The sequence below is a fragment of the Panthera leo genome, chromosome F3, assembly GCF_018350215.1.
Source record: "Panthera leo isolate Ple1 chromosome F3, P.leo_Ple1_pat1.1, whole genome shotgun sequence".
Taxonomy (NCBI): Eukaryota; Metazoa; Chordata; class Mammalia; order Carnivora; family Felidae; genus Panthera; species Panthera leo.
The window spans coordinates 60308202-60331493 of NC_056696.1; the positions used below are offsets into that span (position 1 = coordinate 60308202).

At 49.0% G+C, this 23292-nt stretch overlaps 2 long non-coding RNA genes across 2 annotated transcripts; both read left to right on the top strand.

Moving 5' to 3' along the window:
- The first annotated feature begins 11375 nt into the window (after window positions 1-11375).
- LOC122211778 lies at window positions 11376-14724 on the top strand. The gene is made up of 3 exons (XR_006198829.1): window positions 11376-11494; window positions 13190-13264; window positions 14122-14724. It is a non-coding gene; the product is annotated as an uncharacterized LOC122211778 (long non-coding RNA).
- A 6022-nt stretch (window positions 14725-20746) lies between these two features.
- On the top strand, window positions 20747-22958 carry LOC122211776. Its single transcript, XR_006198828.1, has 3 exons — window positions 20747-21123; window positions 21649-21861; window positions 22864-22958. It is a non-coding gene; the product is annotated as an uncharacterized LOC122211776 (long non-coding RNA).
- The last annotated feature ends 334 nt before the right edge of the window (window positions 22959-23292 follow it).

Genomic DNA, 23292 nt, shown 5'->3' on the forward strand with positions numbered 1-23292 from the left:
TAACTAGCTACTAAATAGCGTAGGTGGTCAGAGGAGGGTTTGGCTTAGAACGTCCAGTAAAAATAGAAGTAGGACTTAATAAAGATTTCTCTGTGTCACAATATGTACACAGAAACTCCAGTGGACTGTTAGGGGTGACTGTGTTCCTGGGACTTTGGAAAGACAGAGTGGCATGCAGTCCCTAACATTCCTGGCTTTTAAAGTCTCCAGAGAGGGGTGCCTTGATGGCTTCATTGGTTAAGCATCCGACTTTGGCTCAGGTCACGATCTCGTGGTTTGTGAGTTCAAGCCCCGTGTCGGGCTCCGTGCTGACAGCATGGAGCCTGGGGCCTGCTTGGGATTCTGCATCCCCCAATCTCTCTCTGCCCCTCCCCTGCTCCCGCTTTGTCTCTCTCTCTCTCAAAAATAAATAAACAAAAACATAAATAAAAGCTTGAGGGTGTGGCTGCCCCTGGAATCAGAGGGCCTGGGCTTCCATACTGGGTCCGGCAGGTCCCAGGCGGGTGACCTTGGGGAAACCAAGCCCTTTCACTGCTTTAAGCCTCAGGTGTGTATTAACAATTACGTGAGGTAACAGAATAGAAAGGAACCTAGCCTAGAATCTGGCCTGTGGGAAGAACTCAGACGTCGGCTTCTCGTAGTGGCTGTCTGGGGTCAGGGCCAGTGGAGGACATGCGCCACCTTGGAGGAGCTCCCAGGGCCCCTCCCTCAGACCGCATGATGCACTCCGATCCCCTCTCCATGAGTCTGTGGAGTTTCTGTGGCAAAATGCCACAGACTGGGTGGCTCAGACAGCAGGAGCCGATTTTCTCCCAGTTCTGGAATCTGGAGCCCGAGATCAAGGTGCTGACAAGGGTTGGTTTCTCAGAGGACTCTCCACTTGGCTGGCCTGCAGGTGGCTGCTCTCTTGCTGTCTCTTCACATGGCCATCCCTCTGGGCACACAGCCCCCGGTGTCTCTCTGCGTGTCCTAATCTCCTCTTCTTATAAGGACGTGGGGCAGATTGGATTATGGTCACCCTAACACTCTTATTTCAATTTTAACATCATCGTCTCTTTAAATGTTTTTTAAGTTTATTGATTTATTTTGAAAAGAGACAAAGGGGGGGAGGGCAGAGAGAGAGGGAGGGAGAGAATCCCAAGCAGGCTCTGAGCTGTCAGCACAGAGCCTGATGTGGGGCTTGAACCCACAGACAGTGAGGTCGTGACCTGAGCCCAAGTTGAGAGTAAGACGCTTAACTGCCGGGGCCACCCAGGCACCGACATCATCATCTCTTTAAAGGCCTTGTTTCCATGGTCACATTCTGAGGTACTAGGGACAGGACTTTAAGTTTGCAGGGAGGGAGACAGAATTCAGTCCACGAGGCCCAGGCACCCACTGAGCCTGCACGTGGAGCTAAGACCTTACGGTCCCGGCCGTGTCGGGCTTTGCAGTTCAGCTCCCAGATGAGCGTCTGTGCTCAGGTCAGTCCTCTCTGCTCCCTCCTCCCTTCCTCTTCTGGGAGGAAGACTCAAGCTAACACCCCCATTTTTCCAAGGGAACACTGCTCCCTTTTTAGAGAGGCTTGATGTGTGGACACTGAACCAAGGACACTGAAGTCCCTGTGTCCTGGGGGAAACCCCCAGGGAACTTGGGGGGGCTCTGAAACCACCCCATAAAATGGCTCCCGAGCGCCGAAGGCTGGGCTGTGTGAGGCCATGAGACAGAACGCCAGAGCCACACCCCAAGGGGCCCGAAGGGGGTTCCCATCTTCTGTGGCTTTCTCTTTTCGTCCCTCGGCACCCCGCCTACATGGTGAGTCATCGCAAACTCCAAACACCCAGCCAGCTGCTTGGAACAGAAGAAACAACCACAGTCAGAGGCATCTTGGGCCCAAACTCTCCCTCTCCTCCCTCCCCCCTCCATCTCCCTCTCTCCATCTCCATCTGCATCATCTGCATCATCTGCATCATCTGCATCATCTGCATCATCTGCATCATCTCCACCTTCTCTATCTTCTCCATCTCCATCATCTCCATCATCTCCATCATCTGCATCATCTGCATTATATGCATCATCTCCATCTCCATCATCTCCATCATCTGCATCATCTGCGTCATCTCCATCATCTCCATCATCTCCATCATCTGCATCATCTGTATTATCTGCATCATCTCCATCTGCATCATCTGCATCATCTGCATCATCTGCATCATCTCCATTTCTGTCATCTCCGTCATCTCCATCATCTGCATCATCTCCATCATCTCCATCATCTCCATCTTCTCCATCTTCTCCATCTCCATCATCTCCATCATCTCCATCATCTGCATTATCTGCATCATCTCCATCTCTGTCATCTCCGTCATCTCCATCATCTCCATCATCTCCATCATCTCCATCATCTCCATCATCTCCATCATCTCCATCATCTCCATCATCTCCATCATCTCCATCTCCATCTCAATCTCATTGTTGGGTTTTCCAACTCTCTCTTTTCCCCCTCTTCTCATTCTCATCCTCTCAAGGCTTAATTTGATTGTCTGGAGACACTGGGTCTTTGCCACTCAATGTCTGATCTATGGAAAAATTAGCATTTACCAAACTAATAGTTACAGCAAAGCCCTTAAGCCATGTTTCTTCCTGAAGCAAGATCACTTTTCTTGTAATTCCTACCTAGAGTGTTAGCTTCTCACGAACAGGGGCCATGTTGTGCTCTCCACAACCCTCATGCCTTCCACACAGAAATACACAAACACTATTTGCAGAGAGAGATGAAACTTTTAATGATAATAATACTCTCTGAAAAGCTCAGGCCTGCAGTTAGTTTTTTTCCAATGTTATTTTTGAGAGAGAGTAAGCCAGGGAGGGGCAGAGAGAGGGGGGGCACAGAGGGTCCAAAGCGGGCTTTGTGCTGACAGCAGAGAGCCTGACGTGGGGCTCGAACTCGCGAAGTGTGAGATCGTGACCAGAGCCGAAGTCTGATGCTTAACCGACTGAGCCACCCACGTGCCCCAGGCCTGCAGTTAGCTTTAAAGACACTTAGTAAGCCCCCCCGGGACCCAGACCTGGAGGTGCCAGCGTGCCAAGGCCCGGCTTCATCACTTCTGGTGATTCAGTTTGAGCCACTGAGCTCAGCAATAGATACAGTTGATTTAAAGAACAAACCTCAAATATGGCTTTTGACACTAAACTATAAAGCAGAAAATCATGTAGTTTTCATGGACAGAAATGCCTGCATCAAATGCAGCACCTTATCAACTCAAAATGATTTTGTCGTGATTATCTGTTTAAAAAAAACCTTTTTTTTGTATATCTATACAATGGAATACTACTTGGCAAGGAGAAAGAATGAAATAATACCATTTGCAGCAATGTGGATGGAACTGGAAGGTATTATGCTGAGTGACATAAGTCAGTCAGAGAAGGACGGGTGTCATATGTTTTCACTCATATGTGGATCTTGAGCAACTTAGCAGAAGACCATGGGGGAGGGGAAGGGGAAAAACAGTTACAAATAGAGAGGGAGGGAGGCAAACCATTGTTCTCTCTTAAATACAGAGAACAATCTGAGGATTGATGGGGGGTGGGGGAGAGGGGAAGGTGGGTGATGGGCACTGAGGAGGGCACTTGTTGGGATGAGCACTGGGTGTTGTATGTGAGCCAATTCGATGATAAATTATACTTAAAAAAAGACCAAAACCTTTTTTCCCCTCTTTTGGCTTCAAAGTTAGAAATTCCCTTGTAGGTACTTGGTCTAATATTGAAGTCCCTGACGTTCTGCTGAAGTCAATGCCTTCAAGTTTGCTTCAACAGATGGGGGCCGTGGGCTCTGAACCCGGTCTTGACCTCATTTGCTCTTTCTGTCCCTCACTCTGCTGTCAGAGGAAGATGGGGCTCATGAGAAAATCGAACGGATTTTCGTTTCCCATCTCTGACCTTTCCCACACTCCTCTACGCTTAGTGGAAATAAGAAATAAAGATTGGGCACAAGCGTGAAGCATGTACCTGTTCACTCATCTAGTCATTCAACAGTTATTTGTTTAGCACCTATTACGTGCCAGACATTTTGCCAGTCCAGGCACTACAGAGACGAGAAAGAGATCCCTGCCTGCAGGAAGCCCGCAGTCTACTGGGGGGTAGACGTGCAACCAAATCATTCCTGAATACTGACATATGAGAAATACGTATGAAACACTATAGGAGAACCGAAGAGGGGTCTGTCTCTTCGCATGAACAGAAGGAAGGTTGGAGACCTTGGAATGAAGCCTTGAAGGATGAGCCCAGTTTTGCTAGATGGTGTGGAGTGGGAAGGACCACCTACGGCTGTGGTGTCCCACATGGTAGTCAGTAGCCACATATGACTATTTAGATTTAAGTTACTTAAAATTAAAACAAAAAAGTTAATTTCTCAGTTGTTCTGACTTTACTTATTTATTTAGGTAGAGAGAGAGGGAGGGAGGGGGGGTGCAGAGAACGAGGAAGACCGAGAATCCCAAGCAGGCTCCGCACTGTCAGTGCAAAGCCCAACTCCAGTTTCGAACTCATGAGCCATGAGATCGTGACCTGAGCTGAAATCAAGAGTCAGACGCTTAACCGACTGAGCCACCCAGGCGTCCCAACATTTCAAGTACTCAAAAGCCACACCTGGCTAGTGGCTCTCACTTTGGACAGGGAAGATACAGAACATTTCTATCACTGCAGAAAGTTCTACTGGACAAAGCTGTTGTGGGCAGAAAGGACAGCGTGCTGACTTCTGGGACGCCATCAGCTTTGGTCTGAAAATGCTTCCCTGAGGCTGCTTTTTGTGCCACGAGCCTCGGAACCTTCAGCGCTGCCTTGTGACAGAGACTGGTCCATGGGGCATGGCCTGGAAAGCTGGGTGCCCAGTGACCACAGCATGAGGCTGCCGGGTAAGCCGTCCTCGCGGGCCATCTGCTCTGGGGGCGGGGCAGTGGATGCTGACTGGCGGTTATCAGCAAGGACACAGCAGCTGGCTTCAGTGGCATGTGACCTCAACGTCTCCCTCCATTGGACATCCAGTGGACATCTAAACCCGAGCCCCGCATCCCTCATGCCCACCTGCTTCCCCACAGTCCTGCCCCCTCAGGTGATGGCATTTCCACTCTCCTAGCTGTTCAGGCCCAGGCCCTGGTGAGTACCTTACACCCCCCTCTTCTCCCGGCCCTAACCCTCCACCTAACCTATCAGGAAGTCCTGTCGGCTCTACCTTTCCAACATGGCTGGTGCGGGCCTCTTCCTCCCATCTCCATTGCTGCCGCCATGTTGGAACTCCATTACCTTTCACCAGGATTTCTGCAGCAGCCCCCTCACTGGTGTCCCAGGTGTCCCCCTTGCCCGCTCCCGTACCTTCTGTCCCCAGTAGAGTGGCTGGAGTGATAGTGCTAAAAGTTAGGTCATTTCATTCCTCTGCTTAAAAGCCTCCAAATTCAGAGTAAAGGTTAGAATCCTTACAATGTCCTGTAAAACCCTCTGTGACTGTAGAACCTGGCCCCGTTCCCTCTCTGACTTCATCTATTACTATTCCCCCACTGCGTCCTCTGCTTCAGCTACATTTGCCTCCTCCCTGTTCCCAAGGGCCTTTGCTCTGGCTGTCCCCTCTGCTTGGAAAGCCTTTTCTCCAGATATCCGTAAGCAAACTCCCCTCTTCCTTCGGATCTTTGCTTAAACGTCAACTTCTCAACGAAGCTCGTGGCAATCTTATTTAAAATAGTAACCTGCACGCCTCCCTGTCTTTCCCGGCACCTCCATCCCCATTACCCTATAATACTCTTTTCTCAAATAGCGCACGGCACCTAGCCTGCCTCTTCGTTTATGGGTTGGCTGCACTCATTTTTGCTTTGCCGTCTCCCCTCCCTAGAACAGAGGCCAAGCGAAGGCAGGGGACTTTGTCAGTTGCATTCACTGAGATGTCCTATGTGCCTAGAGCCCACAGTGGTTCAGTTGTGTTCATTTGTTCTCATCCCGAGCTGCTCTCTGCCGCTGGGGAGCAGGTCGTGTGTACGTATGAGCCAATCGGCAGCCTGGGTCGGCAGCCCTCGCCTCTCCTTAGGCTTGCTGAGCGGGGCTCCAGGGGCGACGGACTTACTGAAATTCTCAAGCGGAAGCTAGAGGCTTGGCCCTCAGGCGACCTGACTCTAAAGCAGTCTTCTGCTTTTCTGAGGGTCCCGGGTTGACAGAGGGTAGGAAGGGGTGGTTGGAGCAGTGAGGAAGGGGCTCCTGGGCAGGGTGGTGGGTTAGGGACCCTCGACGGTACGGTGGGGAGTGTAGTGCACCTGCCCGCGGTGTCCAGGGCGGCTGACTCTTTTCAAAACTGCTCCGTCATGCCCTCCAGTTGTACGAGCCTCCCGCGAGCATGCCTGATGACTCAGTAGCTGAATGGGACGGGGGAGGGTTTCAGGCATCAGAGCGGGGCTTATCAAGGGGTGGATGTGGAGTCTGAGTTGCGCACCGAGCGAGTGAGGAGAGGGCGCCGCGGGCAGCGAGTGGGGAGCTCTGCCCGCACCGCCCCCCACGCCAAGCCATGGATTTTTCATCCGTTCAAAGGGAACAGTAAAGCCTGCCTGTCTCCCTTTCAGCGTCCTGAGGATCAAATGAAATAATGTATATGAAAATGTTCCAAAAAGAATAAAGAGCTTGGCCAGGATAAAAAATTGCTTTTATTCCCAACGATAAGTCAAGGGTGAGGTTTCTAAGAAGTCGTTTGTGTGGGCTGTTATTTCAGATCCTGTTTGTTTTGTTAAAAAAAAAAAAAATTAAACCAAATCTGGGCCTGTTGTATCAAGGGACAGTGGAAGAAAGTGTGCTATATGGTTCCTCAGACCTGTGGTCCAGCCGTTTCCCGCCCCGGCGCCCTCCCCCTCCTCCCCCTCCCCCCTCCCCACTTGTCTGATGGTCTCAGTGCCCTCCAGCTGCTGTGACGCCCCTGTGTGTCTCGGGCCGGCTGTGACCTTGTAGAAGGCGGGATGCAGAACCGTGCCGCTTGGTCATGGGGCCAGAACGACCTGTCCCCAGAGCCTCGGTGGCCCCGCTGAGGGACAGAGGGAAGCTGGGGTAATGACCTGGCTTGTTCAGGACCTGAGTGGGGAGCAGCGGAGAAAGAGGAGGGCGACTTGTACCCGTAGGACCTCCGTGCTGTGCCAGAGGCCGTCGTGACTTTCCGCCTCCCAACGCACCTGTGTCTCTCTAAGGTAGTGTTGCCCTTAGCTTAAAGATGAAGAAAGCTGAGGCTCAGAGAGGTTGACAGTCGGTCCCAGGACACACAGCTTAGTGGTGACCAGCAGTGTCAGCATTGGAACTCAGATCTGTCTGGTTTCAGAAGCCGTGCCCTTTCCAGGCTGCCCTGCTCCCCCCTCTACACAGGCCGAGGGGTGGGGCTCCAGGTTTGGCTCCTTCCCTCAGATGTGTGATGATGGGCGTGTCTTTCCAACGTTTCTCACCCATTTCTTCAGCAACAGAGGCAGCGGTAACTTCGTCCCTCATGGGGTGGTTGTGAGAATCAAGGGAAACCGTGTATGTGGAGGAACCCGAATATTGCAAAGTGTTGCATGCAAGTGAGGAATGGCTATTAGAATTTTACCCTGTGACTGCCTTGCTCAAGAACCTTCAGTGAGTCCCTCTTCCCCGACCCGCTGGATCCTGGCGTCCCTAGTTCCGTGCCTGCGCTCTCCCTGTCTGCCCCTCACCCGGCCTTTCTCTGTGGTCTGGCAAATGGCATGTCCATTACTGGAAGTGTCCTTCCCGCCACCTCTCTGCCAATGTGGCTCTCTCGCCACCTTTCCGACCTGACACAAATATGCCCCACCTCCTCCAGGAAGCCCTCCCTCACAGCCTCGCCTGCCTGTGTCACGTGGCTTTCAATGTGCTGCCTGGTGGCTGGGCACAAGTGCTCTCCAGCTGACTCAGAACCTTGAGAACTTCTCCCCAAGGAGGTTTGCCAGTCCTGTACCACTGAGATCATGGTTCTGTGCTCTTTGAATGCCCCCACAGCGCCTCATCCAGTACTCGGGACCCACGACTTAAACGGTCCGAAAATGTCAACCGGTGGACAAACGCAGGGTCCTGGACCAATGCTTCCACTTTCTCATGTGGTGGGGGTCACGGAGAGCTCTGGCAGCTTTTCCAGGCAGCCTCCTGCAGCCCCTCGGTCTCTTCTGGAAGAGGCAGCTTCCGGCCTGAGCTCACACGGTGCCTGGAGTGAACCGGGCCCCTCCTGTGTGCCTGGCCAGACCACCCTGTCCTTGCGGGGCCAGCTCACCGCAGAGCTCTGGGAGCAAGGACGCTGACCTCAGCCCCCTTCCCTGCTCTGCACTTCTCTCAAATGTCATGCCCGGGCGGTGCGTTACACCTTGGCTTGTCTTCCAAGAACCTAGAGAAAAGAGAGCAGCCTTGACCTTCCTCGTGCATGTAGTGGTAGGACCTCGTACGTCCCTTACCGTGGCTGGACACAGATCTCGAAGCAGGGTCACGTAACACCTGCGTACGGAGACTCCAAAGCTTGCTTTCCAGGTGCCTTCTGTGATTCGGGAGAGAAGGTACGAGGACCCCAAGGGGGGGAGGGTAACAGAAAGCATGCGTTGGTGTCACTCACATCGGCCGGTAGCCTGCCACTGGGCACATTAGCTCATCTTCCGGGGCACCAGTGTCCTGATGTGTAAAGTGCGGATGACAATAGCATGGCCACCACAATGCATGGCTTTAAATTCCGTCTCGAATTTTGTCCGCCTCCCCACTGTTCAGGTCTCAGGGTCGACGTCACCTTCTAAGACGTTCCCGCCACCCTAGGGATGTCCCTGGTGCCGTCCTGAGTGTCGCGCCCTGGCAATCCTTCCTGGCACTTCTTACGATCTGTAATCATTATGTTTGTGCACCTGTGTATGTTTTTGCTGCTAGAACGGAAGCCCCACGAGGGCAGGGAACACATGGGTCTTACTCACTGTTGTGTCTCGAACTCCTAGAACAACAGCTGGCACTTAGTAGGTGTTCGGTACACTCTGGTTCCCTTTCTTTTCCTTCCCCAGTAAATAACACGTGGTCAGTGTCAGGGAGAGAAAGTTTCCCGTTGGGCTTCCAAGTAAGTTCCTGCAAGGGTGTAAAAGTCCGAGTGGCCTGTGTCAAAAAGAAACTCCTACCCGCCACGGAAAGCTTGACCAGTGGGGGTCAGGGAGGGGCAGGTGCTGGTGACCTTTCAGCCTGAAGCAGTGGAACAGATGCCCCCCTTGTACCGAACGAACTGGCTGTGGGGTATCCTCCAGGAGACCCCTCCCACCCGGCCCCCGCAGAGCCGCAGGGCCATGGGCATTTCTGGGGACAGCAGCCTGGTTTTGCCCTCCTTCCTGTGCCCACCCCCACCTTCCCAGTGCTTAGCGAGCACCAGACGTTTCCACACGCGGCCACGGGGCCTCTGAGGACGCTCTGGAATCTGTCACCTTTCTCCCACGACACACATGCCAGGAAGATGGACGTGAGTGTGTGCGTGGGGACGGGAGGTGTCCATGTAAACTTTTTCCGAGGGAAGAGAAATGAAGGACAGAGCGGGAGAGAAGGGACTGGCAGAGATGTGAGGAGGGCGGAGTGAAAAATGTTGGAAAAGGGACTTTTTTTTTTTTTTTTTTTTTTAATCTTAGAAAGGTTTGAATGAGTGGGAAGGAGCCAGCTGACAGGAGGAGCTTGAAAATCCAGGAACACAGGGTGAGGGAAGGCTGATAAGCAGACAGAGTCTAGGGGTTACCCGGGACGAAGGGGCTTCCCAGGAGGTGGGAAGAGGCCCACCAGGGACTTGTCCATGGCTGAGCTCCGTGGCTGAGCAGGCCAGGCATTGGCACAGGCGTGACTTTGTCCTGTCCTCACTCAGGTAGCTAAGGGTGCAATTATATGCCTTCCGAGGCCTTCCAGCAATCGAACCTCACTTCCCCTCCACCCCCCACAAAAGCGCATTCCCTGTGCTGGAGATGGGACGCTAGAAAGCCACCTCATCTTTCCAGGCCTCGTTCTCCAGGACAGAGGGCTGGTTGGATGATGTCTGAGGTTCTTTCCAGCTGACCTGTTGCGAGTCGACGGTTTAAGTTGCCTGTGATGGCTTTGATGTCCCTGGCCGGGTCTGTTCTCAGGACACAGCATCAGGGGTCTCCAGGGGAAAGTCTTCACGTAGCGATGCTCCTGGCTTTCCTGAAGCCTCTTGCCCCGTCCTGCTTTGGAGGACACGGCTTGGGGACGAGTGGGTGCGTACGGGTTTGTCCGCCCTCAGGAGACTCTGCTGGCTGTGTGGGGTCTGGGTCAGCCAGGCGCCGCACAGCAGTGGTGACATGGGAGCGCGGGGGGTGCGTGACTTCAGCAGCCGCACCATGTGGCCTGGGTGGAAGCAATAGCAGTGGGAAATGGGGGAGGGGGCTGCTGGTGAGCTGATCGGGTTTCTCAATTATTTCTTTACACTAACCAGTTTGGGCTGAGCGAGCACCTGGGGCTCTTCAGTTTTGCGGGGAGGAGGTCCCGGGAGAGATGTTATGCGATCCTTCAATCTGGGCAGGGGGGCACCTGGGTGAGTAACGCGCACATAAAAAACCAGGGGTGGCTTTATTTCCCAAGCTGGTGGTGCAGGTCATGCCAATGACATTAGTTTTCTTTAAAAAGAGGCAAAGCCAACAAAAAATGCTATGTATGGGTCTGTAGTAGGGTTCGTGTGTGTTGTATGTCGGGGGGGGGGGGGAGGTGGCTGAAATCCCAAATCAATAAGGTAATTGAGTTATTTCCGTCGAGTGTTTAAGGCTATTACTTTAAGTGAACACAGGGCAGTTGGCTGTGTTTGCTGTAATCAGCTTTGGACTCATCGGGCATATTGATCTGTCCCAGCGCTGTTTGGTGTTCTTGAAACATCAGCGGAAGTCTTACCCCCGCCTCCCCCTCCTCTTTCCTCCTCTTCTTCCCAAGGCTTCTGAAAAGCACAAACACAGTTCTCTCTGCTGGCTGGGTTGCAAGTTTTCCACTTCACATCATCATCATTTGTTCTAAAAGCAAAATGCCATTTTCCGCGACTCTTTACACTTGTGTGTGTGTGTGCGTGCACACACACACACACACACACACACACACACACACACACACACAGCCTCTGTGCTCAACAATGTGCTTTTTAATATAAAGAAGGAGTGAAGACAACAGGTCCACTATTTCTGCAATATCCCGGGGCAGGGAAGCCATTCCCAGTCCAGCAAGAAACATTGTGCCCATTGAGGCTGCCCTCCAGCTCTGGGCGGCTGACAATCCCAACCTTTGTGACCACCAGAGAATCATGGCCTGTACCCGTCCCCTCGGACTCCACCCTACTGGCCCCCAAAGGTCACTGACAGTGATGTCACGGAAAAGCATGGGGTCACAGAGCCTGTCCTCCGAAGAAGCTCTGGGAAGTGTTGGTGGGTCCCTGAAAGCTAGTGGACTTACCCACTCCCTTCCATCTAGCCCCCAGCCCTGAGCCCTGCAGAAGTTCTCCAGCTCAGAGGTAACGCACCGGGGCAAGGACTCCATCCTGGATCCTGGCCCTAGTGGGAGCGTGCGAGAAGCTGTGGGCAATCTGCCGTGCCCACTCTCCATGGCACCCGCTGGCTGTCAGGACTGAGCAAGGGGGACCCTGGCCCCTCCCCTTAGACCTCCTGCTGCTCATCTACTTTAACCCCATTCTTGCTGGGCTTGGCTCCACATCCGACATTCATTTGCCCTTTTGATGCCTCTCTCTCCCCAGCTTTACCCCCTGCAGAAATGGGATACGCAGGTGTACCTGTACACACACACACACACACACACACACACACACACACACAGTCCCCATTAACCCACTCTGAGAGTGCCAGCCTCATCCAAGTCAGGCCAGAGAACCCAGGAAAACCCCTTGGTAACCTGGGGGTGCTATTAGCTGGAGCTTGCGCACACCTGCCTAAAGTTTGGGGACACAGAACTCCTGGACGCTCTCGGGGGAATATGGACAGAATCCCAGAGAAAGCAACACGATTTATGGTAAAATTGCACAGACTGAGCCCTGTCCATGTGTCCTAAGCCACATACATTATTTCCCATCCATTCCGGGAAGGAGCTGTTTGTGTTGTAATTTTGCGCTGAAGAAGGTGAATCTCGGTGGTGAGGGCAAACTCTTGGGTGGTAGATTTGAAACCAGGCTTTGACTCCAAATCCAAGACCCCCCACTGCCCCCCACCCCCACCCCGGGCTATCCCGGGGCTTAGAAATGACAACAGGTAACCAGGATTATTTGCACTCCAGAAGGGAAGACTTGTGCAGATCCATGTGTGGGCGGTGGGGGCCGGGGTGGATGGTTTGAGGAATTTGGAGCCCTGGTAATGGGGTGAGATGGCACCATGTCTTGTGATCTCCTTAGCGCCATCATCCCTGGTACTTGTATCCTCCTCTCTCCTTGGGATCAAGCCCTTTCAACTTAACTCTGCCCAAGGCCTCCGCCATGACTCCTGCCACCCAGCAACCCACTGCTGTTGGGGAAAAAGTCCTGGCTCCCAATCTGGCGGCCCCTCTCCGCTCCCCCACCCCAACTCTGCCTTACTTGCTGTGCCTCCGACATCCATGCACTTCTGACTCCCAGACTCTGCAGTGGCCGTGCCCTTCTGCTGACACGTCTCCTTCTCCTCACTCTTTTTGGTGACCTCCTATGATCTTCTGAGTCCCAGCTTGTGACATTCTCCCTAATCCCCATCCCCACTGTCTTCCCATAACACTGCATTGTCTGGCCTAGCAATGCAAGTATGATCAGAGCTGTGGTTTAGAAAGATCACTGTATTGGTGGTGTAGGCATTGACTGGATGAAACACTAAGGGCTGGGAGAACATTTGGAGTCTTTTGCAACCCTTTCAGTGAGAGAGGAACCAGGGCAGGGGATAGAAAGAAGAGTTCTGGCTGGGGGTGGGGGTAGGTTCTGGAGACTGAGACTCCCAGATATGGAGCTGAGTTTGAGCCCAGGGTCAGACTAAAGGAGGCTAGCACCTGTCCCAAGATGGCTTTCAGGGAACTCTTGCCTCTCGGCAGGGGACTTCCCTAGAAGACCTTTGGAAGACCCTTTCAACCCTTTAACTGATTCTGTTATAACTGTGGCATTCTCTGGGTTGCTCAGAAGGCAGGAGCTCTAAAAATAGAAAGCCTTATTATCACCGATTAAATTTCTTTCCACCTACAGAATTTTCTGAAAGTAATAAGAAGAGGAAGCCTGAGTCTGTGCTGAAGTGTTCAGGGAGCAGATATATGCTGAGAGGTGATGACAGAGATAAGGAGGGGTTGAGGGGAAAACCACTGATTGAACACGCTAGTGGGTAAAGAGACTTTCCAGAGGGTGTGGACCCTTCAAGGGGAGGTGTGCATGAATATTAAAACTATAGAGTGCCCGCCGAGGCCACTGTCTGAGCCATGGGAGGACAGTGGCCATGGGGTGCAGTGACTTCACCCCTGTCTCTGCCTCAGGGCAATGCACGAATGACCTCTGCAACCCTGCTCTGGGGTGCAGCTCATTCCCCAACTCTCCTGCCTCCTGATGCATTTCATGCTCATGAAGATCCCCCTGCAAGGCTGACGGCAGCCTCACAGTTTCTGAGAAGGGCGCCCTTGACGACTAAGGATCTGTAAAGTCGCACAAAGAGTCCAAAGAAGAGAGGGAATAGAAAATACTCTATTTGTGCATTTTATTATGTTTTTAAAGAATTTTAAAAATGTTTTTTTATTATTTTTTTTGAAAGAGAGCGAGTGGGGGAAGGGGAGAGAGAGAGAGAGAGAGGGAGAGAGAGAGGGAGGGAGAGAGAGAATCCCAAGTAGGCTCCATGCTGTCAGCCCAGAGCCCGACGTGGGGCTTGAACTCACAAACCATGAGTTCATGACCTGAGCCAAGATCAAGAGTTGGACACTTAACTGACTGAGCCACTCAGGCGCCCCACTTATTATTAAAAAAAAAAAAAAAAAAAAAAAAGATCCCTCCCCCGGGCAATCGAATCAGTGTCAGGTACTCCACACCTGGATCCACCCTATAGCTCTGCCCTAGAATAATTTAGAACAATTTTAATGCCTCTTTCTAATGACGTGAAAAAGTCCAAGTCACTTTCTATGTGCTTCTTCCTGTAGGTTCTCTTTGCCCGCGTGGCTTAGTCCCACATCCTGGGTGCCGTCCGTGGTCAGGCGTTCCCGCAGGGGTGGTCTCACCAGCCGGGTCTACGTCGGGGCTTTGCAGTCAGGCTTGAAACCTGGCCCTTCTAGTAACTGGCTTGGGTTCTTAAATGGAATTATTCCAAACTGCCATTTGTTCAAAAGTTAGAAATGATTGAATAACAGCATTTACACATGGTTTAACATTGAGTTTCCTTTTCCGCAAAATGGAGACCATAAAGGAGTGCTGTTTAATGGGTTTCAGTTTTGCAAGGTGAAGACAGTTCTGGAGAGTGGGTTGCACAACAGTGTGTATGTACAATGTGGACATATAACCGAGAAAATTTTAAAGGTCTTATTGTTTCAGTGATTCGTGAATCGGGTGGCACCCAATCCAGCAGATAGAAAGGGGCTCCTGGGCGTCTGGGTGGCTCAGTCCGCTGAGAGCCCGACTCTTGATTTCTGCTCAGGCCGTAACCTCGCGGTTTGTGAGATGGAGCCCTGCCCTTCTAGCTGCCAGTGATGAACCTGCTCAGGATTGTTTCTCTCCGTCTCTCTCTCAAAATAAATGAATAAACTTAAAAAGAAAGAAAGAAAGAAAAGGGGTACAAGTTGCTGTACAAATGAAAGACTTTTATAGGCAGAAAGGAGCAGGAACAAGCAACTTATACCAGGTTAGTAGATGGTTACTTTCCATTTAGGGGATGGTGGGGATTTTATAAGGCAGATCTCCTACCGAATGCTGCTTAGGAGGTTCCTGATTGGCTCGTTTACAGTTCCATCTCTGATAGAGTGGAAACTGTAATTGAGTTGACGGTGTTTGATGAGGTGGGGTTTAGCACAGGCAGCTCCATTTTGGACCCGCCATCTTGTTTTCCACAGTACTCAACACTACTGGACTGCGTACTTAAAAATAATTAATGTGGTAAGTTTTGTTACGTGGGCTTTACCACTATTAAAAAACTGGAGATAATAAAGTCGGTCTCACCTGACGGTGAAGGTGGGCTGAGAAGACGTATGTAAAGTACTAGGCACAGTTCCTGGCATCTGGCAAACACACAGCTCGATAATTGTTAACTTATTAGTAGTATTAGTATTGATATTTCTTGTTCCCCAAACCGGCATTCTCTTCCCCCAGGCTAAAATCAAGGTGTCTCTACTAGGGAAGGGAAGAGCTAGAGAGGATCATCACCTAGTGGAATCTCCAAAACATTCGTTACTGACATTAGGTTTTCCTTGAGGCCGGAGTTTATAATAACGACAGCTAACACTCATCTCCACACAAATGAGCCCACTTAAGCCCCACAAAACCCGAGGGAATGGGTATAATTATTTCCATCATTTGTCTGAAGTCACACAGCTAGTAAGTGACAGTCCAGATAAAGCTGTTTGTCCCAGGGCCTACAGTGTTGACCACCAAGTCATGACCTACACCCAGCCCACCACTGCGTTAGAATCTCTGGCTTATGGCCTCTTGAAGCGATGGGTCCCTTCTTAGCTGTGGCCAACGAAACTCTTCAGGCCTTGATCTCCTGTAATGCCAGCCATCAGCTCAGATTTGCAGGCCATTTGTATTTCAGACGTAAGAAGGGCACACCTGAGCCGTGCTCACGTTGGCTGAACTCTGGAAACAGTCCTGAGGTCACTCATTCTTCGTAAGACTACGCAGTTCAACCCCTCAGAGCTCTGTGGTTGACTCCTTTCTCCCAGAGGTTCTATTTATTTAGCTTTCCATGTTCTTCGCTCCCTAATTAATTAAAGTAATAGATGCACAGAATAAGAAATACGCAGGCAATCAAGGACAATAGAAAATGCAAAGTAGAAATGTTCCTTCCCCTTCCCTCGCCTGTGCCTCTGTTTCATTATTTCAGTTTCTAGTTCTTCTGGTGCCTATTTCCAACCTTTAACCATCTAAATGCTTTTATGCCTTTCTCTTGGTTTTTCATTTTTAAACAGTGTTGATTGATTTCTTACCATGAAAGAAGAAAGATATAACTCATTTGCTGTAATCCTCCTTCTAATTTTGCTAGTTTTTGTTCTTCACCTGTGTAATTTTAAATAACATATTTAAATTTATATTTTTAAAAGATTATGTTTCTCAATATCTCAACTCTAGACAGTACTTTTCTGATTTTTGCACTGCAAAATAAGGACTTTACCTTCCTCTGTGTTCTGATTTCTACCAGCTGCTCTCCTACTTTTCCATTGCTTGTGTAAAATAGTCACACTCTGGGGGTGCCTGGGTGGCTCAGCTGGTTGAGCCAGTTGAGTTTGACTCCTGATTTTGGTTCAGGTCATGATCCCAGGGTCATGGGATTGAGCCCCAAGTTGGGTTCCACGCTAAGTATGAAGCCTGCTTACCATTCTCCCTCTTTCTCCCTCTGCCCCTCTCCCCCACTTGGGTGCTCTCTCTCTGAAATAAATTGAAAAAAATATTTACACTCTGTTTTGTAACTACCATTAGATCCTCTGTGTTTGGCTTATATGCTGATTTTTACAGATTAAAAATCAATGGGTATTTATGTTATGATTATTTACTTATTTTCCTCAGAATAAGCAGTGTGATTAGACCCATAGAAAAGATGTAATTCTATTGTTGAAGTAATTAAACACGGAGGCCATTAGGCTGAGGTGACTCTAATGTTCTGGTAGCTTACCTAAGCCAGAGTCAATTCCTATAAATGTACTTGTATCCAAGAAAGCAAAACTTAATAGTAACCAATCACAACGGCCAACTAGGCTTTCCTAAATAAGGCAACAGCTTGAGATTTAGACAATGAAATAATTTCCTCGCTTTGCTTTTATGTCTGTTCTATAAAAGTCTCTCCCTAAGTTCCTGTCCGCCAGGTGCCCCTAACCACTTTTGGCTTGGTTCTGGTGGATTCCAACCAATGTTTGCTCAAATAAACTCTTCAAAAATTGAATGTGCCTCGGTTTATCTTTTTTCATACTACGTTGTTAAGACTTTCCGGTCAAAGGAGAATGCTTCCAGAATCAATGCCAGATGGATTCTGTTTTCATACATTCTATTCATGTTCAGAATCATGATACATTTTTACTTTTGTGTATTTTGACTGTGACTTTTTAATACAACTCTTTGCTAATTTTATTTTTCCTGGTATTCCTAACTACATTTCCTTTTCATTCATAGACAACGCTATTCTTTTTAGATCATCCAGCTTCTCATCCCAATTACCTGTTATGGGAAATTGCCTTGATTTAAACAATTTTTAATTTAATTTGAATTCTTCTTCAGCACTGGACCTGAGCTGAGACATAACTGAACATGAAAGTTATGAACATCCCCAGCCTAGGTGAGGACATCCAGGAAGCCAGCCAACGTTGTTCTAGGTTTCCTGAGTCATAAAGGAACCATGAAATGCAATGTGGCCTCCTGGAGAAGGAACTGTATCTGAGTTCATGTTCTTGTTTCCACACACCACTTAGTTTCTCTGCACCTCAGGATTGGTCTCCGTAGAACAATGGTGGCTACCGTTTTATTGAGCATGTACTAAGTGCTGAGCATAGCATTCTAAGCACCGTATGTACATCACCACGATCCAGCTCCAAAATAACCATAAGCGAAGGCCAATCATCATTGCAATTTTAGACACAAGGGGCTGAGATTCAGCAAGACTAAGCAATTTCTCAAGGTTGTGAGTAACAGAGGCAAGGCTTGAACCCAGGTGGCCTGACTCCAAAATCCAGTATTGTTTCTGTGAAAGAATTTCTCAGCTCCCTTTCTGCATTAAATAAAGGCCAATGATTCTGTGAGCACTTATTCTATTAAGTATCGATAGCGACTACCTTTGGAGCTGTGAATTTTGAGGGAGGGCCCTTGACTCTTAAAGATATCCTTCTCAGAGGGCTCTGTGTCCTTTCCTAATATGCTTGGTTATTTTCTAGGTCCCCTGGGGAACTGTCACTGACGGGTTTCAATTCACTTCATTGCTGGGTTACTTTTACTCTTTCCAGATCCTGTGCTCTCCTGTCGCTCAGATATCTGTTTCACTTGGCTGGAGTATGCTTTCAAATGATCATTATGAAGAGGTGCAGAGGCACTGGGTGGCTTAAGTATCTGACTCTTGGTTTCGGCTCAGGTCACGATCTCACAATTGGTGAGTTCAAGCCCCACATTGGGCTCTGCCATGACATTGTGGAGCCTGCTTGGGATTCTCTCTCTCCCTCTCTCTGCCCCTCCCCCACTATCTAACTCTCTCTCAAATAAATAAACACTAACAAAGGTGCAGTGGATGTCAAATTTCCGACACTTAGCATTCAGTTTTAGTGATGGCAGTCTGATACATGTTGCTTTACAGATAACCACTTTTATTTTTTCCTACATCTTCAAGTATTGACAGTTGGCATTTCTAAACTTTTACTTGGATATACTTGGGTGGTGGACCTAGTGTGTATTTTTTGTAAGCTCCAGGCACTTGTCCTTCTTTCTTTCTTTCTTTTATCATTTTCTCCCTTCCATCTTCTCTGTTCACATTTTCTGGAATGCATTAAATTGATGGTCCACTTATTGGGTTGACCCTCTAAGTCTCTTCACTTTTTGTCTGAAATTTTCTATGTCTTTGTCTTAATGATCCATGGTCTGAAAGTCTTTTTGAATTTGCTCTTCACTTGCTCCATTGACCTTTTCCATTCAGCCACTATGTTTGTAATTTCCAGTATCTCTTTCCTGCTCGCTGAATGTTTTCTTTTTACAGCAACTCTTTTTGTTTTATGGATGTACTATCTCCCTGAATCTTTCTGAGCAGAGGAATCAGAATCGTTGTTTTAATTTATTTTTTAAGTTTATTTATTTTGTGTGTGAGAGAGAGAGTGCACAAGCAGGGGAGGGGCAGAGAGAGAGGGAGAGAGAATCCCAAGCAGGCTCTGCTTGGGTTCCACATTGGGCTCGAACCCATGAACTATGAGATCATGACCTGAACCAAAACCAAGAGTCAGATGCTTAACTGACTGAGCCACCAGGTGCCCCTAGAATCATTTAAAAAGTCTTTTCTGTTTTGTTTTCTCTGGAGTGAGTGTTTTTATTTGTTCATCTAGATTCTTTAGTGATGTTGAATTTTCTCAAATGCTTGGTGTCCTTGGAAATCCCACGCATATTTTTTTGAATGAAAGAGAAAGTTTACTAACTTCTGAGGTCAGCATGAATTTCCTTTATGGATGTAGAGACCTATTTATTTACCAGGTCTCTTTCTTAAATGAAAGACAAAGTAAAAGTGATACACAAAATGCCTGCACTCATGCTAGTTAAAGTCTTAGAGATGCAAACATCACATACATAATGGGATAAATATAAAATTTTGGTGAGATTTGGTGAGAAATACCAGGGCTTTATAAGAGAATATAGTGGGAAGATCTAATTTAAATTGGAGTTTTAGGAAGGGCTTTTCCGAGGAGGTGACATTTATACTGGGTCCTGAAGTATTGGTTGGAGTTGCCTGGTAGAGTTGGTAGAATACCAGAGCATTCCAAGTAGCAGGGATAGCATGTCTAAAGGCCCTGGGGCAGGAAAGGGTGTGACATGTCGTAGGCACTGAAAGGAGAGCTGTGCATCTATGACACAGTGATCGAGGGCAAGAGTACAGGAGTTTAGGTAAAGAAGTAGCCAGGGGCAGGTCATGGGGACCTTAAAGATCAAGTTACGGTAAAGGAGGTTACTTTTCAGTTCAATTATAAAACATTAAAGGCTTTTTTTTTTTGAGAGAGAGAGACAGAGCGAGAGAGAGAGCACACATGAGCAGTGGTCAAAGGGAGAGGGAGAGAAAACCTTAAATGGGCTCCATGACCAGCCCAGCACAGAAGCTGACATGGGGCTTGATCTCACAACCAGGAGATCATGACCTGAGTGGAAATCAAGAGTCGGATACTTAACCTACTGAGCCACCCAGGTGCCCTATTCATGAAAGGACTTAAGCATAGGAGTCATATGATCAATTCTGCATTAAAAAAAAATCTGGCTATTGTGTAACTAAGGGGATGGAGAGGGTAACAGTGGAAGCAAGGGGAAAAGGAGGTGTTTGCAGCAATCCAGGCAGAACAAGATGGAGACCAAGCTGGGTGCATCGAAGATGAGAAGAACTGACAGCATTGGGTGGCGGAGGAAGTAAAAGAAACAAGGGGGAAAGTGGTTTCATATTGGCTGGAGCTGCCATCTAGGAGTGGAAGACTCTGGAAGAAAAGCAGATTTGGAGGCAACATCCTGAGTTTAGTTAGGCTGTGTCAGGTGTGAGATAGTTGTGAGACATCCAAGTCTAGATGTCTAGAGGGGCTGTGAATACTTAGATCTGTGAGGATTGTGCCAAGGAGGCCAAAGGATCATGCTTCAAGAAGGGAAGAGAAGAAGTCAGTAGTGTTGAACGCTGTTCCATTGTTAGATAAACAGCTAAAACATGAATTCAAATCTGAAACAAAGGGGCTTCTGATGACCTTGGAGAGAGTGGTCATATCAGAGTGGGGGCTGTGGAGGCCAGATTTGCGGACTCAGAAGCAAGTGAAAGGTGAGCAAATGAGTAGGGGTGGGGCGGGGTGGGGGAGGGTGCTCAGCAGCTTCTGGAGGTATTGGCTGGGAAGGGGAAGAGACAGCCGCAGCTAAAGGGAAGTGGAGCATAATATAGGTTCCCACATCACAATTATTCATCAGATCGTGAGCTTGAGGAGGACAGGAAGCATTTCTGACACTTCTTTCTGTCCCCTAGGCCAGCACGATGGCTAGGATATGGGAGTTGATCAAACTGTGTTTATTGAATCTGCAGAAATATACGAAGGCTGGGGAAGAGAATGGCTCTACTGTTCCACGGCAGGTAGAGCTGGCTCAAAGCCTGGCCTGCAGGGCTGTTGCTGACGCTGCCCACAGGTCCAGACCACCACAGACTGTGGACAGTCACGACTTGTGTAAATTGCCATTGTCAGCCTGGCCTCTTGGGGTCAAGCTGCTGAAGTTCCAGTAGGCCTGCTGGTAAACCCCAGGTACTGTCTGTAGAGTCGAATGGCCCTCTTAAGATAAGAACAGATGTTTTCTTTTCTTTATTTAAAAAAAAAATGTTTAAATGTTTATAATTTATTTTTGAGAGAGGGAGAGAGAGAGAGAGAGAGAGAGAGAGAGAGAGAGACAGAGTGTGAGCAGGGAGGGGCAGAGAGAGAGGGAGACACAGAATCTGAAGCAGGCTCCAGGCTCTAAGCTGTCAGCACAGAGCCCGACGCGGGGCTCGAACTCACAAACTGTGAGATCATGACCTAAGCCGAAGTCAGACGCTTGACCGACTGAGTCACCCAGGCGCCCCAGAGGTTCTTGTCTTTAAAAAAAAAAACAACAGCCCAAAGATCTCACAGCTGGCCGGTGAGAAGCTGGGCCCTGAACCCGAGACAGTAGACTCCCCGGCAGAAGTTGATGTGGATAAAGCACCCAGTCTAGCATCTGGAACGTACAAGGACTCATTAGGTGTGGATCATCCTTCCTTGCCCCATCTCATGTGCTTTCCCTCTGCCTGGCAGCCTCCTGTGCTCTACGGTGTGTCCCCGGATGGACAGACAGTATTCTAATAGAGTAATGAAGCTTGATGGTATGGAAATCAGCATCGGCCTTGACCTTCTATTCATAGTGTATGAACTCTGACTCTCCACTTTGGTAGGACTCACCCAGAACACCATCAACCAAGAGGCCACGCCAAACTGAGTTACAAGAGAACTTCTTAAAGTCTTTCTTCGGTGAGTACAAATAAAACCCGTGTTTCTGGTTTTTGTTTTTGTTTTTTTCTTTTGTAAATTCACAACCTGGTTTTACCCAAGTATTTGTACCGCTCATATCTTGAAACAGCACTGGGGGCTTCCAGGTCAAGGACACAGGGGGATCCTAATCTTCACTAGCAGCAGAAAAATCTGGAGAGGCTCCAGACACACCCCAGCTAGCAGGGCTCAGACAGGAGAGGCTGCCCCGACTGGCGGGTACCACAGATCCTGCTCGTCCGTTCCCTTTGGTGCCTACTCTGTGTCTGCCCATGTTTGCCTTTCCTCCACCCCCATCCCATGTGCATCCCTACCCCCCTTCTCCCAGCTGCAGACTCCCTATTCTTATCAAAAGCTGCTCCTGTTCTCCAGATCATGTAATGCCCGTTACCATGGCACCCGGTACTTCACATTATTAAGACAATCTCTTTATTAGTAAGCCCGCTCCTCCCAGGAAGTCAGGCGCCTTGGAGCCCATTTGACGAGACGATGAACCCGAGTCTCTGGAGGTTTCGGGACTGTCAGGGGGTCAGGACAGACAGGCTCGGAGAGCTCGGGCCTCATGCCCCACTCCTGGATTGCACCTGACTGCTTAGAGGGTGACTGGGACTCTCACAGCCTCCTTCCCTTTCATTGCCTTCATTGCCTTTTCTTTTCATCATGCACTCATAATAATTATACACGTTATCACACTTCACGTTTTACAAAAGGCTTTCAAATACATCCCTACTTTCCATCTTCACAGTATCCCTGTTGACTAAGAATTTTGTGCTCATTTTAAAGGCTGAGGAAACTGGAAGCTGACATTCAGGGAATCTGACTGTTCAAGGTCATACAGACACTCAGGGGCAAAGCTAGGGCTCAAACCAGACCCTCTGCTGTCTCTACAACCCCTTTTCTTATCCTAGACAGACAGATAGGCACACAGATAGACAAAAAATTCTATGCCAATTGCGTGCTCAGTAATAATTTGTTGATTTATAGGCTCAACGTGTCCGCTTGGAATCCAATGTGATGTTACTGACTCACCATTACTGACTTTGGACTGCCTTCCCAGTAGACGAATAGCTTCAACGACTTTTTTCTTCCTTTCCTTTCCTTTCCTTTCCTTTCCTTTCCTTTCCTTTCCTTTCCTTTCCTTTCCTTCCCTTTCCTTTTTTCTTTTCTCTTTTCTTTTTTCTTTTCTGCTTTTTTTCCTTTTGAGCATCTGCTATGAACAAGGCACCACTGGAAGTGGTGGGGTATACAAAGAATGTCCTACATCACCTGTATTCTTAGACACCTGTATTCTTAGACACACCCTATGCTCACAACGCTATAATCTAGCACGGAGTGTGATAAATGATAGTCATCCATTCGCCAGCTACTCATTGCCTACCAGCCACGTCCCAGGATTCAATGACGGGTAGAAGA